Source organism: Microcebus murinus, chromosome 18 (assembly GCF_040939455.1).
Source record: "Microcebus murinus isolate Inina chromosome 18, M.murinus_Inina_mat1.0, whole genome shotgun sequence".
In the NCBI taxonomy this organism is placed as follows: Eukaryota; Metazoa; Chordata; class Mammalia; order Primates; family Cheirogaleidae; genus Microcebus; species Microcebus murinus.
Window position 1 is genome coordinate 10,773,362 of NC_134121.1, and position 12,861 is coordinate 10,786,222.

General features: G+C 40.8%; 1 protein-coding gene and 1 pseudogene across 1 annotated transcript in view; both read left to right on the forward strand.

Moving 5' to 3' along the window:
• The window catches only part of DNAH9 (dynein axonemal heavy chain 9), a 312,997-nt gene that overhangs the window by 260,911 nt on the left and 39,225 nt on the right, over positions 1–12,861 (forward strand). The gene's annotated exons all lie outside the window — the stretch shown is intronic.
• Positions 1,380–1,512, forward strand: LOC142862231 (uncharacterized; annotated as a pseudogene).

Sequence of the window (12,861 nt, forward strand, 5' to 3'; positions counted from 1 at the left end):
GGATTGCTCGAGGTCAGGAGTTCGAAACCAGCCTGAGCAAGAGCTATAAATAGAAAGAAATTAATTGGCCAAGTAATATATATAGAAAAAAATAGCCGGGCGTGGTGGTGCATGCCTGTAGTCCCAGCTACTCGGGAGGCTGAGGCAGGAGGATTGCTTGAGCCCAGGAGTTTGAGGTTGCTGTGAGCTAGGCTGATGCCACAGCACTCACTCTAGCCTGGGCAACAGAGTGAGACTCTTTCTCAAAAAAAAAAAAAAAAAGTCTAAATTCCTTAAAATGGTTTTATGTCCCTTGTCCTGAGCTATGCCTCCAGCCTACTTTCCATGATTAGTTTCCTAGAGCTGCCGTAACAAATCACCGCAGAGTCAGAGGCTTAAAACAATAGAAATGTGAGATCTTACCGCTCTGGAGGTCAGAAGTCACAAGTGGTCTCTCTTCCTTATAAGGGCCCTTATCGTGACATTGAGCCCCCAGATCATCCAGGATAATCCCCGAGAATCTCAGAATGGCTGATTTAATCACATCTGTAGAGCCCTTTTTGTCATGTAAAGCAGCATACTCACAGGCTCCAGGGACTCGGACGTGGACACCTTTCCGGGCCGGCTATTCCGCCTACTGCATTTCCCTATTTCTCTCTCTCCCACCCTGCACTGCAGCCATCACATTTAATTACCTTCCATTCTCTAAAACAGGCTGTTTCCACTCCTGCATTCCCATCACCAGGTTAGCCTCTACTCATCCTTCAGATGCCAACTTCAATGTCACCACCTCCAGGAAGCCCCTCTTGAATGCCAAGGTGCTAGGTTTCCCTCCCATGTGCTCCTAGAGCTCCCTATCTTTGTGTGTGCCACATTGGCATTGTCTAGCAACTGCTGTGTTTCACTCTGAGTGAGAAGTCCTTGGCATTCGGGTGTCTTTTTCCCTTAGTGCTCCCCCCCAACCTCCCCTAGCACTGTGTCTTGCATGTGATGGGCACTCGGTGAATGTATGTGTATAATGCATATTAAATATATTTAATGAAGGAATAAGCAAATGAGTGGCTCATCAGAACTATAAAACTGGCAAAACTCTGACATTTTGCAAAGTTAAATAAATACCCAACAGGTTTTTATAAAACAACTTCTTTACAATAAATAATTCAGATCGTGTAATACAAATCTGCGGGCAGTCATTCTATTATTCATTATGGAATGAATGGAAAATATAGCATATGCTTTGTGCTTTGGGGGAGGTGAGTTAAAGCTAACTTGGCCCTAAAGAATGCATAAAATGTGTATGATTATCTTATTCACTAATTAATGTGCATTTTCATAGTCTCCAAAAAAAATTCAATTAATACCTGGTCATAATTTTTTAAAAGAATCAATAATAAAGAAGAAGCTCTGAGCAATGACATAGCCAATGAGGTTTATCCAAGACTTGATTATTGCTAATTGAAAATTTTTCCCAATACCCCACCCTGACAGCTTGCAATATAGATAGCATTGGCAATTTTTAACAGTCTATGTAAACAAAAAAATAAAGAAGAATTTAAAATGACAAGCAACAGTCCCCAGCTCCAGCCCTTCCTACACTCAGCCCCCCTCCCCAGGCACTATGCTTTTGTCCATTTCTGAATTTAGTCCTCTTGAGAATTACTTCTCTTTTTCATACCAATAATCTTATATCTCTATGTTTGAACTTAGCGATTTTATACATGGTATCAATTCTTGATATGAAAAAGAAAGGAATTAGCTCCCACTGTGTTCTATCTGTGTGGTCTTGGATTCTGTATGTTTCTGCCTGGCATCCACGCACACAGAGCCAAACGGATTGATTATACAGCTGTGCCCCCTTATACATGGAGTATTGGTTGCAGGAGCCCTGCATATACCAAAATCTTCACATATTCAAGTCTCACAGTGGGCCCTCTGTATACATGGGTTTTGCATCTCTCCAATACTACTGTATTTTTTTTTTTTTTTTTTTGAGACAGAGTCTCGCTTTGTTGCCCAGGCTAGAGTGAGTGCCGTGGCGTCAGCCTCGCTCACAGCAACCTCAAACTCCTGGGCTCGAGTGATCCTTCTGCCTCAGCCTCCCGAGTAGCTGGGACTACAGGCATGCGCCACCATGCCCGGCTAATTTTTTATATATATATCAGTTGGCCAATTAATTTCTTTCTATTTTATAATAGAGACGGGGTCTCGCTCTTGCTCAGGCTGGTTTCGAACTCCTGACCTTGAGCAATCCGCCCGCCTCGGCCTCCCAAGAGCTAGGATTACAGGCGTGAGCCACAGCGCCCGGCCCTACTGTATTTTTTAATCTGAGTTTGATTGAGAAAAAAATCTGTGTATAAGTGGACCTGCACAGTTAAAACCAGTGTTTTTCAAGGGTCAACTGTACTTTCTTACTTTCTGTATTCTTTTTTTTTAAATTGGCAGACAGTAGCTGTACTTCCTCACCAGGTGCACGGCCATGATGTGATGCCTATGCTTGCTGTGTACGGATCGGAGCAGGATGATTAGCATATTCCTCACCCAAACACTTATCACTTTGTAGTGTTGGGAATGTCTAATACCCTCCTTCTAGCTATTTGAAACTATGTAATATATTACTGTCGACTATAGCCTCGAGGCTTTGGCATTAGTGGCTTCACTGACTGAGCTAGACAGCCCCTCCCAAAGCCAGCCGATTCTGAGAGATAGCAAAAGGCTCACCTGGAAGCATGCCTTCCACATGCCAGCTGACCACCCGGAGGCCACACTCCCAACTATTCCTTTATCTAACTCTCACACAGCAAGCCAGCAGTCCCCCTGCCCCATATCAACCCAGTGCCTAGTACCAGGCAAGTAGGGATAGTTCCTATGTCCCCCAAACCCACCAGAATTATTCAGATTAGCCAATTCTAAGCTGTTTACTCTCTGGAAACGTAAGGAATAGCAATCTTCTTTCGGTGGCATTTGCCCCTCTGTGTCATCGCTCAGCCACCTCCATCAATCAAAATCCCACCCCGTACAAACGAGACACACTCCTCCTCGCCAAGACACCCCTCTTTCTCCCAAATTTTTCAGCAGCTTCAGGGAGATGTAATTCACAAACCATGCAATCCACCCATTTAAAGTGTGCAATTCAAACTATTTTAGGATATTCACAAGGCTGTGCAACCATCACCATATTCTAATTTTAGAGAAATGTTGTTTTCCCTAAAAGAAACCGTATAGCTACTAGCAATCACTCCCCATGGCATCCTAAACCTGCCCAGCCCTAGTCAGCCATCAATTTAATTTCTCTCTCTAAATATTCGACTATTCTTGACATCTCATATAAATGCGGTCATGTAGAATGTGCTTTCTTGTAACAGCTTCTTTCATTTAGCATCATGCTTTCAAAGTTTAACTATGTCATTGCATGTATCAGAACTGTATTCCTTTTTATGTCTGCATAATACTCCATCGGTTGGCTATACCACATTTCATTTCTCCATTCCTCAGTTGATGGACACCTGGGCTGTTTCATCTTTTTGGCTGCTGTGAATGCCGCTGCCACCCCCATCCCTGTGCAAGTTTTTGTGTGAACATACGTTTTCAATTCTCTTGAGTATATATAAACCTAGGGTTAGAATTGCTAGGTCATACGGTAACTTCATGTTTAACTCTCTGAGGAACTGCCAAACTGTTTTCCAAAACAGCTGCACCATTCTGCATTCCTGCCAGCAATACGCAAGTTCCAATTTCTCCACATCTTTATTTGTTATTGTCTATCTTTTAATTATAGCCACCATAGAGAGTAGGACAGGGTAGCTCATTGTGGTTTGGATTTGCGTTTAGCATCTTTTTATGTGCCTATAGGACACTTATGTATCTTCTTTGGAGAAATGTTTATAGTCAAATTCTTTGCTCATTTTTAAAATTGGATTATTTGCCTTTGTGAGTTATAAGAGCTCTTTATATATTCTAGATACAAGTTCCTTATCAGATATATGATTTACACATAATTTCTTGTTCACTTTCTTAGTGGTATTCTTTGAAGCACAAAAGTTTTTACTTTTGTTAAAATCTATCTTGCAAATACCTCAACATTTTCAGGGAGGTCTGGGGCCCCTCCTAGGTGAGTGGAGGTCACAAGATTGTCTTTTCTGGAGATGGGACGGATCAGAATACAGCCTGACGCTGAGAACCCTCCTTTTAAAATCTCTGAATTCCTGCTTATTATTAAGACAGTGGCATTTTTAGATAGGAGTCTCCATCCTCCCCAGTTGCCAGCAAATTAACAAACTCCTCTTTCTTTCTTCTCAAAAAAAAAAAAAAATCAATTTATCTATATTTTCCTTTGCTCACTTGTGCTTTGGTATTGTATCTAAAAAACTAATGCCTAACTCAAGATCACAAAGTTTTACTCTCCTTTGTTTTCTTCTAAGAGTTTAATTTTTAGCTATTACATTTAGGTCTGTGTTCCATTTTGGTTAATGTTTGTGTGTGGTGTAGGGTCCTTTGGCTGGCGTGGATATACAATTGCCCCTGTACCATTTGTTGAAAAGACTATTCTCTCCTGATTAGACTGACTTGAAACCTTTGTCAAAAAAAAAAAAATTGACCTTCAGTGTAAGAGCTTATTTCTGGATTATTAATACTATTCCATTAATCTCTGTGTGTATCTGTATGCCAGGAACAGTCTTGATTACTGTAGCTTTATAGTAAATTTCAAAATCAGGAAATATGAGTCCTACAACTTTGTTCTTTTCTTGATTGTTTTGGTTACTCTGGGTCTCTTAAATTTTAGGATTAGCTTGTCATTTTTTGCAAACAAATGAAATAAATGCAGCTCGGATTTCAATAAGTGTTACACTGAATATATAGATCACTTTAGGGAGTATTTCCATCTGAGTGATATTAAATCTGATCCATGAACATGGACTATCATTCCATTTATTAGTTTTCTTTAATTTTTAACAATGGTTAATAGTTTTTAGTGTACAAATCTTGTTATTTCCAATTCTTTTTCTTTTGGAAGATTTTGTGAAGGATTAGTATTAATTCTCATGAATGTTTGGTAGAATTGATTCCTAAGTTTTTTCTTTTAGATTTTGTTGTAAATGGAATTATTTCCTTAGTTTCGGTTTCATTGCTAGTGAATTTTTGTGTATTGATCTTTTAGCCTGCAAAGTTGCAAGCTTGCTGAATTTGTTTACTAATTTGTTTTTTAGTTCAAACAGTCTTTTGGTGAATTCCTGAGGATTTTCTACATACAAGACTATGTTATCTGCAAATAGAAGTAGTTTTACTTCTTCCTTTCCAATATGGATACCTTTTTATTTCTTTTGTCTTGCCTAATTGCCCTGGCTAAAATTTCTAATACAATGTTAAATAGAAGTGGCAAATTTGGACATCCTTGTCTTATTCCTGATCTTACAGGAAAAGTTCAGTCTTCATCATTAAATATGATATTAGCTGTGGATTTTTTGTAGATGTCCCTTACCAGATTGAGAAAGTTGCCTTCTATTTCTACTTTGTTGAGTTTTTCTTCTTTTTAATTATAAAAAGATGTTGGATTTTGTGAATGCTTTTTCTGCTTCTATTGTGGTGATGATACGGTTTTTTTCTTAAGTCTATTATACAGTGTATGACATTAGTTGAGTTTTAGAAGCTAAATCAATTTTGCATTCTTGGGGTCCCAATTGGTCCTACTATATAATTCTTTTTAAATATTACTGGATTAAATATGCTAGTATTTCATTGAGAATATTTGCATATATGCATATTCACAAGGGATATTGACCTGTTGTTTTCTTTCTTTGTGATGTCTTTGTCTGTTTTTGGTATTAGAATAATACCACTAATCTCTATGCATCAGAATGAGTTGGAAAGTATTCTTTCCAATTCTTTTTCTTTTGGAAGATTTTGTGAAGGATTAGTATTAATTCTCATGAATGTTTGGTAGAATTCAGTGATAAAGCCATCTGGGCTTTTCTTTTATTTTATTTCTTTCTGTTTTTTTTAAATAAAGACAGATCTTACTATGTTGCTCAGGCTGGTCTCAAACTCCTGGGCTGAAGTGTTCTTTTAGGCTGGGCCTCCTGAGTAGCTGGGATTACCACCATGCCCAGCTCATAGGCTGAGTTTTTCTGAGTAGGAAGTTTTTAAATTACTAGTTCAATCTCTTTACTGGTTATGTCTATTCAAATTTTCTGTTTCTCTTTCAGTCAGTTACAGTAATTTGTTTCTTTCTAGGACTTTGTCCATTTCACCTAAGTTATATAATTTGTTAGCAAATACTTTCCAAATTTTGAAACCTATATTGAAATGTTTACTTCCTCTATTGGATATATCATAACTAAATACTATCAATAAAATTTATTTTTTTATTCTGTGAATTTCAGATAATTCCTTTTGATTTTCCTTCATGTAAGCCAAGGCTTCCCTTTCCCAACTTGTGGCAGCTATGCTTTATTTTTACATAGTCAAGAATGAATACATAGTCATTCTATTCTGTTACCATTATTAATTTTATGCATGCCCAGTCCATGGATTAGTTTTTAAACTTGAAAATCAACAAATAGCACTTATATCCTAATGAATATATGTTATCCACTGCAAAGGTAAGTAATGTCTAGGATTACATTTCCTTCATTTTGATCCAATGTCATAATCTCTAAGTGTCTCAGAAAAAAGAATTTTCTTACCACAGAGGTTCAAAATCATGTCAAATTTTAGTTTGCTTCATGGATAATAGTTTTTTATGATTTAATATTTTTATTTTTGAATCCCTCCAAGCCCAAGTTATGTCAATACACTAAAACAAGAATACCAACAGAAGACACATTGAATTACTGTTATAATTCTAGAAATATCTGCTTTTGGCCCTGTTGAGGTTGTGTACATCCAAGTTCTTTAAAAGAAAAGAGTACAGCAAATTACTATCATTCATAACATTTATGTCTTAATTATGGGTCAAGATGATAATGTTTTGAAAGCTTTCAGTTTTTCCTAGAGTTGCAAATTGTCTTTTATTTTTCTTGGGAGAAGAAGTAAAAGCCCCACTTACCATTATCACTAACTTATTCATTCTCTATATTGAAAGAATCCATTTTATTCTTCTTGAAGATACTCTTCCTAGCGCCCACTGGCATCCTATTCTAACATAGATAAGTTGTATCTTAGCCTTCTCAGAAGCTATTATCCTGGGACTTATTTTCTTGATCTTCTGGATTAGTGCTACTGACTTTATATCCTATGTCTTTCACTTTCAATTTTCATCTTTATTATTCTGGTATAAATCATCAGAAAATCATGAGAAGTACAATTTCTGAATCCAAGGGTTGGGTGTCTTCCATTTTGCCCGTATACGCTGATACTTTTGCAAGGTCCAAAATGACTTTTACTCAGGACTTTGGATAAGTGGCTCCGTTGTCTTTTAGAAGCCAGTTTTGCTCATGAGAGATCATATGACAATAGAATGATATTCTTCCCTTGTTTCTTTGTTGGTGTCCTGGAAACCTTAGGATCACCTGTGTCCTGAAATTTCATGAGCTGTGTATAGGTGCGAGTCCTTTTCATTCATTGGCTCAGCACTCGGCATGCCATTACAAATGGAAGCCACACCTCTCTTTAGCTCCAGAAATTTTGCTCTATTATTTTTAGTAAATGCCGTCACTGTTCACCAAGCCCAGGTGACGAAGCAGGACCCTGTCTCAAAATAAATAAATAAACAAACTTTCCAGTAGCCTCCCACTGTTCTAAAAGTAAAGTCCGTTGTTAACATGATCCATGTGGCCTGCACAGCCTGGCCTTGCTGTCCTGCAGGATCTTACCTCCCCTCGTGCTCACTCTACTCCACCCACGCAGCCCTTTCAGACCCCCAGTCACGCCGAGCCTTCCTGACCTGGGGAATCTTTGCACATGCTTCCTTTTGTCTGAAATCTTTTCAACCATCTATTGCCTACTCATCCTGCAGGTCTCAGTCACTCCCAGCCTCCTCCTTGTAAGACCATTTGCTGCCCCATGATGCGTTCTTACAGCACCTGCATATTTGCTCTGGAGCATTTAATACAACTCTAATTTAATCACCCTTTTATATTTTTAACTTATGTTTGCCTGCCTGCTGTCACTAACATCCTTGAGGTCAGGGACCATGTCATCTTGCTCATCATTTTTTTACCAGCTAACCTGCACAGAGAAGGTGCTCAAGTAAATATTTGTTGAGTGCATTAACAAACGAATGAATGCATGCCATAAGAACTGTTGCCATGGCCAAGTCAGTCCTGACTTTCACACTGTATAGAGTTCTGTGTTCCTTCCCTTGTCCCCTGGAGGCCTTGCTCCTTTCATATTGACAAATCTAGTTTCTTCATTTTCATTCAGTATTTTCCCTTTTGGAAGCTTTTATATACTCTGTTTATGAGCAATTTCCTACTGTTCTTAGCCAATTGACCTCCAACTATTCCATCATGTCATTTGAAGCTTCCTGTCATCTCAGGCAAACTAACCCCTCCTTGATCTATATTGGTCATTTGTCTCTGAATACATTATCTCGAGCCTGTCCTTGGCTGAATCTTAACGGATATTTCCTTACCAGAAGCAATATTGCTGTTCATCAACTAGAGATTACTTAGGCACCTGTGTCTCTTTCTCTCTCTCTCTCTCCCTCCCTCCCTGCCTCCCTGATGCTTTGATTTATTTTCTAATTCACCCATTTAGAACATATATTGCAGTGACATCCATAGTTCCCACATCTTGAATCCAATCAGCTTAGCTGATGGGCTCCTAGTCTCACGTTTGGAATCCACAAGGCTAAGCTAAACACTCGCCCCTATGTCCCTGGCCTCAGCGTACTGTCTCATTGCTTGTGCAGTCTGTTTCTCAGACAATTCACTGTTTTCCTCCATCTGGACGCTTAAAAAGCTTGGAATCCTTTCCCATCTTTGGGTATTTGATGCATGTTCTCTGTTCCTTTGTTTCAACGTGGCAGTTCTTAATATTGGGTAGGGCTTTAGAACCCTGAGAGTCAGACTGAGGATTTGTTCCCTTTTCCTCACTCCACCCCCTAAAAAATGCATGTACCCACACCAAACAAGATGCTGTATATTACCGTGGGAGTTCCCTAAGCCCCTGAAGCTCGTCTATTGGTCAATTAATAATTAATAATTCCCTTGATTAGGAATCTATACTTTTCTGGCGTTTTCTTGCAGCCCAGTCTCCTCCAGGATTTTCCTTCTTTGGCAATTACGATTGAGGAGGAGGAGGAGGAGGAACTGGAAGTGGAGGGGAATTTTTTTCCATTTTTCTTGGCCTCTGTTATAACGTGAAACCTACCACCATCCACCCTCACTGCTTTCCTTCCTGCCTCCTCTGATGGACCCCGTAACAGTGCTGTAGTTGTACCCCCTTCTCTCTTTGCTCATCACCTTCTTCCCAAATGAGCCACTCCTCCTTATGTGCACATTTGTTTTGACTTTTGCTTCATCTCCTTCTTCCTTGTTTTCAATCGCCCATGATACCTGCCTCCTTGGGTTACTGTGGGGATGACAGAGACATTTCAGACGTGAAAGGGCTTTGAAAAGCCAGCATTGCAGTCGCCTTGCACAGCACAGCAGCACCGCACGGCGTCACGGTGACAATGACAGTTCCTCTGTGCTTGGAGGCAGCCCAGTGTGTCCCTTCCTTCACATCTTTTTGTCACATCCTTCCAGAGCGTAGCTTCCTCTTTGGCCCTCGCCTTCCTGCCCTTACTCAGGCTTCTTCTCTAGTCTTCCTCCCACTTATCTGCAGCATGATCTCGCTTGCTCTTCACCCTTCTTGTCCAATTACCTGGCTTTGCCAACATGAATTCTGTTATTTCCACCTGGTGATCAGAAAGAAACTGTATGTTCCACCTTTGCCTTCTGCTGCCTCCCTTCCCCTTTCCAGTGGTCTGTTCAGAACCACGAGGTCCCTTAGATGCCGGGAGGCCAGCTACCAAGAAGCAGTTTTCAGTTTAGTGTCTTTGCAGCCAGACTCTGCATTCTTTTGCTTTACGTCTGTTTTTCATCGCTCCTGGCCCCATTCTCTTTTCCTTAAGAGGCAATTAAAAGCTGGTTTGGCTGGGGCAAGTATAGTGTTCAGTGAGTGGCTTCAAGATTAATGCAATATTGCTTTTTGTGATGACAGACATTCATTGGTTCATGTGCCAGGGGGCAGCAGAATGAACAGACACAAACATGTTGAAGTTTCAAAAAGAGATGGGACTTAGAGAGCAGGTAGAGGGAGAGCAGAAGGGAGGACAGTGAGGGGGGCAGTGGGATGTGCAGATACGGGGTGGGGGGGGGAGGATGGCAGTAAACTGCGGGAATTTCTACCAGAGGGAAGCGTGTTTCCTCAGGAAACCGGGGAGTCAGAGGGTGGAGTCCATTAGGAGTCTTAAGGCCACAGGTGTAGGGTACTGTAGCTGACTTCTGGGACGCACTGGAAGAGTAACAAATAGCACTCGAGTTGAGAATTTACCAAAATGTATTCATTTTCTCTTTTATTAATGCTTGGACTCGGAGCTGAGGTTTTACAAGAGTTGGCTAGTGCAGAAGTGGCAGGGGGCAATGGAGTTGAGGATTTTGTAAGATCATGCTGCAAATTAAGGATTATTGGGTCACATTAAAACAAAAGGGGGGTTAAAGGTGAAGATTGGGGAAAATGGAGGAGCCCAAGGACTAGGCATTTCACTGGAGCAGAATCTTAGGTGGGGAGGGAGTGAGACAGGGAATAATTTGGGAAGTGGGAAGTGACAGTCGCGAGCGGACAGGAGAGAATAATGTTCCAGACACAGGACAGATCTCAGACATGACAAGCCCTGGGTGCAGCCATCGGGAGTGGGCAGCGGAAATGGATGGGCGTTAGGCTGTTTGAAGATGAGGAGGATGAGGAAGCATGAGGCTGGCTGTCATCTGAGTCATCCATACTGACATTAAAGCTTACCAGGACAATGATGAAGCAGGAACCAAGCTCCAAAGTCCCTAATAAAAGTGAGTCTCACTGAGAAGTTGGTAGAAGGCAGAGAGCATAAAAGTTCGTAGATAATATAGCCAGGTGGCAAGTGCCTCAGTGAGGAAGGGTATTTATATGAGGGTGGGGAAGAAAGAACCTGCAGGTAGCAAGGGAACACTAGAGAAATGCCCCCCTTCCTCCAAGCACCGCAGGTGTATGGAGCTAGAGAGAGGACCACAGGAGTTGCAGAGTCCTGCAGGAGACTGGAGGCTGATGAAGCTCACCATGAAAATGTCAGGAGAGGTTTATAGTGGGGCACAGTTCCAGGTGACACCCCCATGTGGAGAGTTGGAAGCAAGGTCAGAAAAGCAGTGGGGGCCGGGCGTGGTGGCTCACGCCTGTAATCCTAGCATTCTGGGAGGCAGAGGCGGGCGAATTGCTCAAGGTCAGGAGTTCAAAACCAACCTGAGCAAGAGCGAGACATTGTCTCTACTATAAATAGAAAGAAACTAATTAGCAAACTAAAAATACATATAGAAAAAATTAGCCGGGCATGGTGGCGCATGCCTGTAGTCTCAGGTACTCAAGAGGCTGAGGCAGGAGGATTGCTTGAGCCCAGGAGTTTGAGGTTGCTGTGAGCTAAGCCGATGCCACCGCACACTAGCCTGGGCAACAGAGTGAGACTCTGTTTCAAGAAAAGAAAAGAAAAGAAAAGAAAAGAAAAGAAAAGAAAAGAAAAGAAAAGAAAAGAAAAGAAAAGAAAAGAAAAGAAAAGAAAAGAAAAGAAAAGAAAAGAAAAGAAAAGAAAAGAAAAGAAAAGAAAAGAAAAGAGAAAAGAAAAGAAAGGCAGTGGGGTGGAGGCACGGAAGCCACAGCACAAAACTGAAATGAAATCCCGAGAGATTAGCTGGCCAGACGGCCTTGCTAAGGCCCGGCAAGATGCATTGAGAGTCTCAAGGCTGCAGATGGCAGGACTCTGCCAGGTGACCTCAGCACCTTGAGGCTCTCATGGGATGCAGTCATCTTTGGCTGGGTGTTCAGACAGCAAGAATCCTACCCATTTTTCTTCTTCTCCACGTTTCCAGAATCGTTTGTTTCTTCCTGGCCCCCTGGCCATGCCTCCAGCCCAGTTAATGCAGACTGATCCCAGCGGGCTCTGCAGCGCTGGGCTTTGCTCCCGACGATCCCACCAGTCCGCGGTTTTCAAACTAATCTTTATTAAGCGCCTCCTTCCCTGTATCCTTCTCTTGCTAATAAAGAAAATGACAGGCTCCTTTGTGAGGGGAAATGTCACAGAAGCCCTCTAATAATCCCAGCGCCTCTTATCCTGGTATATTCTCTGGAATAAGTTGGTTATCTCCCCAGTTCCAAAGCTGACATCAAATTTATTGCCAGCTAGGATTTATGGAGTTTAATAAAGGTGTTTCTTGGGTTCATCTCAGTTGAATCTATTATAACTATTTCTCACTATAAAAAGTCATCATCTTGCTTTGTCCTATACATTTGAACAAGAGTCTATATGTATTTTTTAATATTTAAAAGACATACCCAATACTAACAGTTTTTTTTTTTTTTTCAAAACTGTTCTGTGCATGAATCAAAGTTCATTCTTCGGTTTTTGTTCCTCTGAAACTAATTTATTTAAAGTACAGACTTTTATTCTGTTTTTCTGTTTTAATTTCTCCTCTTTTTTCTTATCTACTTCACCTACCTGGAAAAATTGCTTGAGAATATCTTCATGATGTTATATATACATTTTTATGATCCTTTTTATCTAAAGAATATTATATGATTTCTCCAAACTTTATGGGATTGAGTTGGTAGCTAATGCCTAAGCAGAATTGGTCCTGTACATGAAGGGCGTTTCTTTGTGTTGTTTTCCTTGGGCTTGGAGAGTGGTTTGTGGGCTTCGCCCTTGCTTGGACGGTGGGG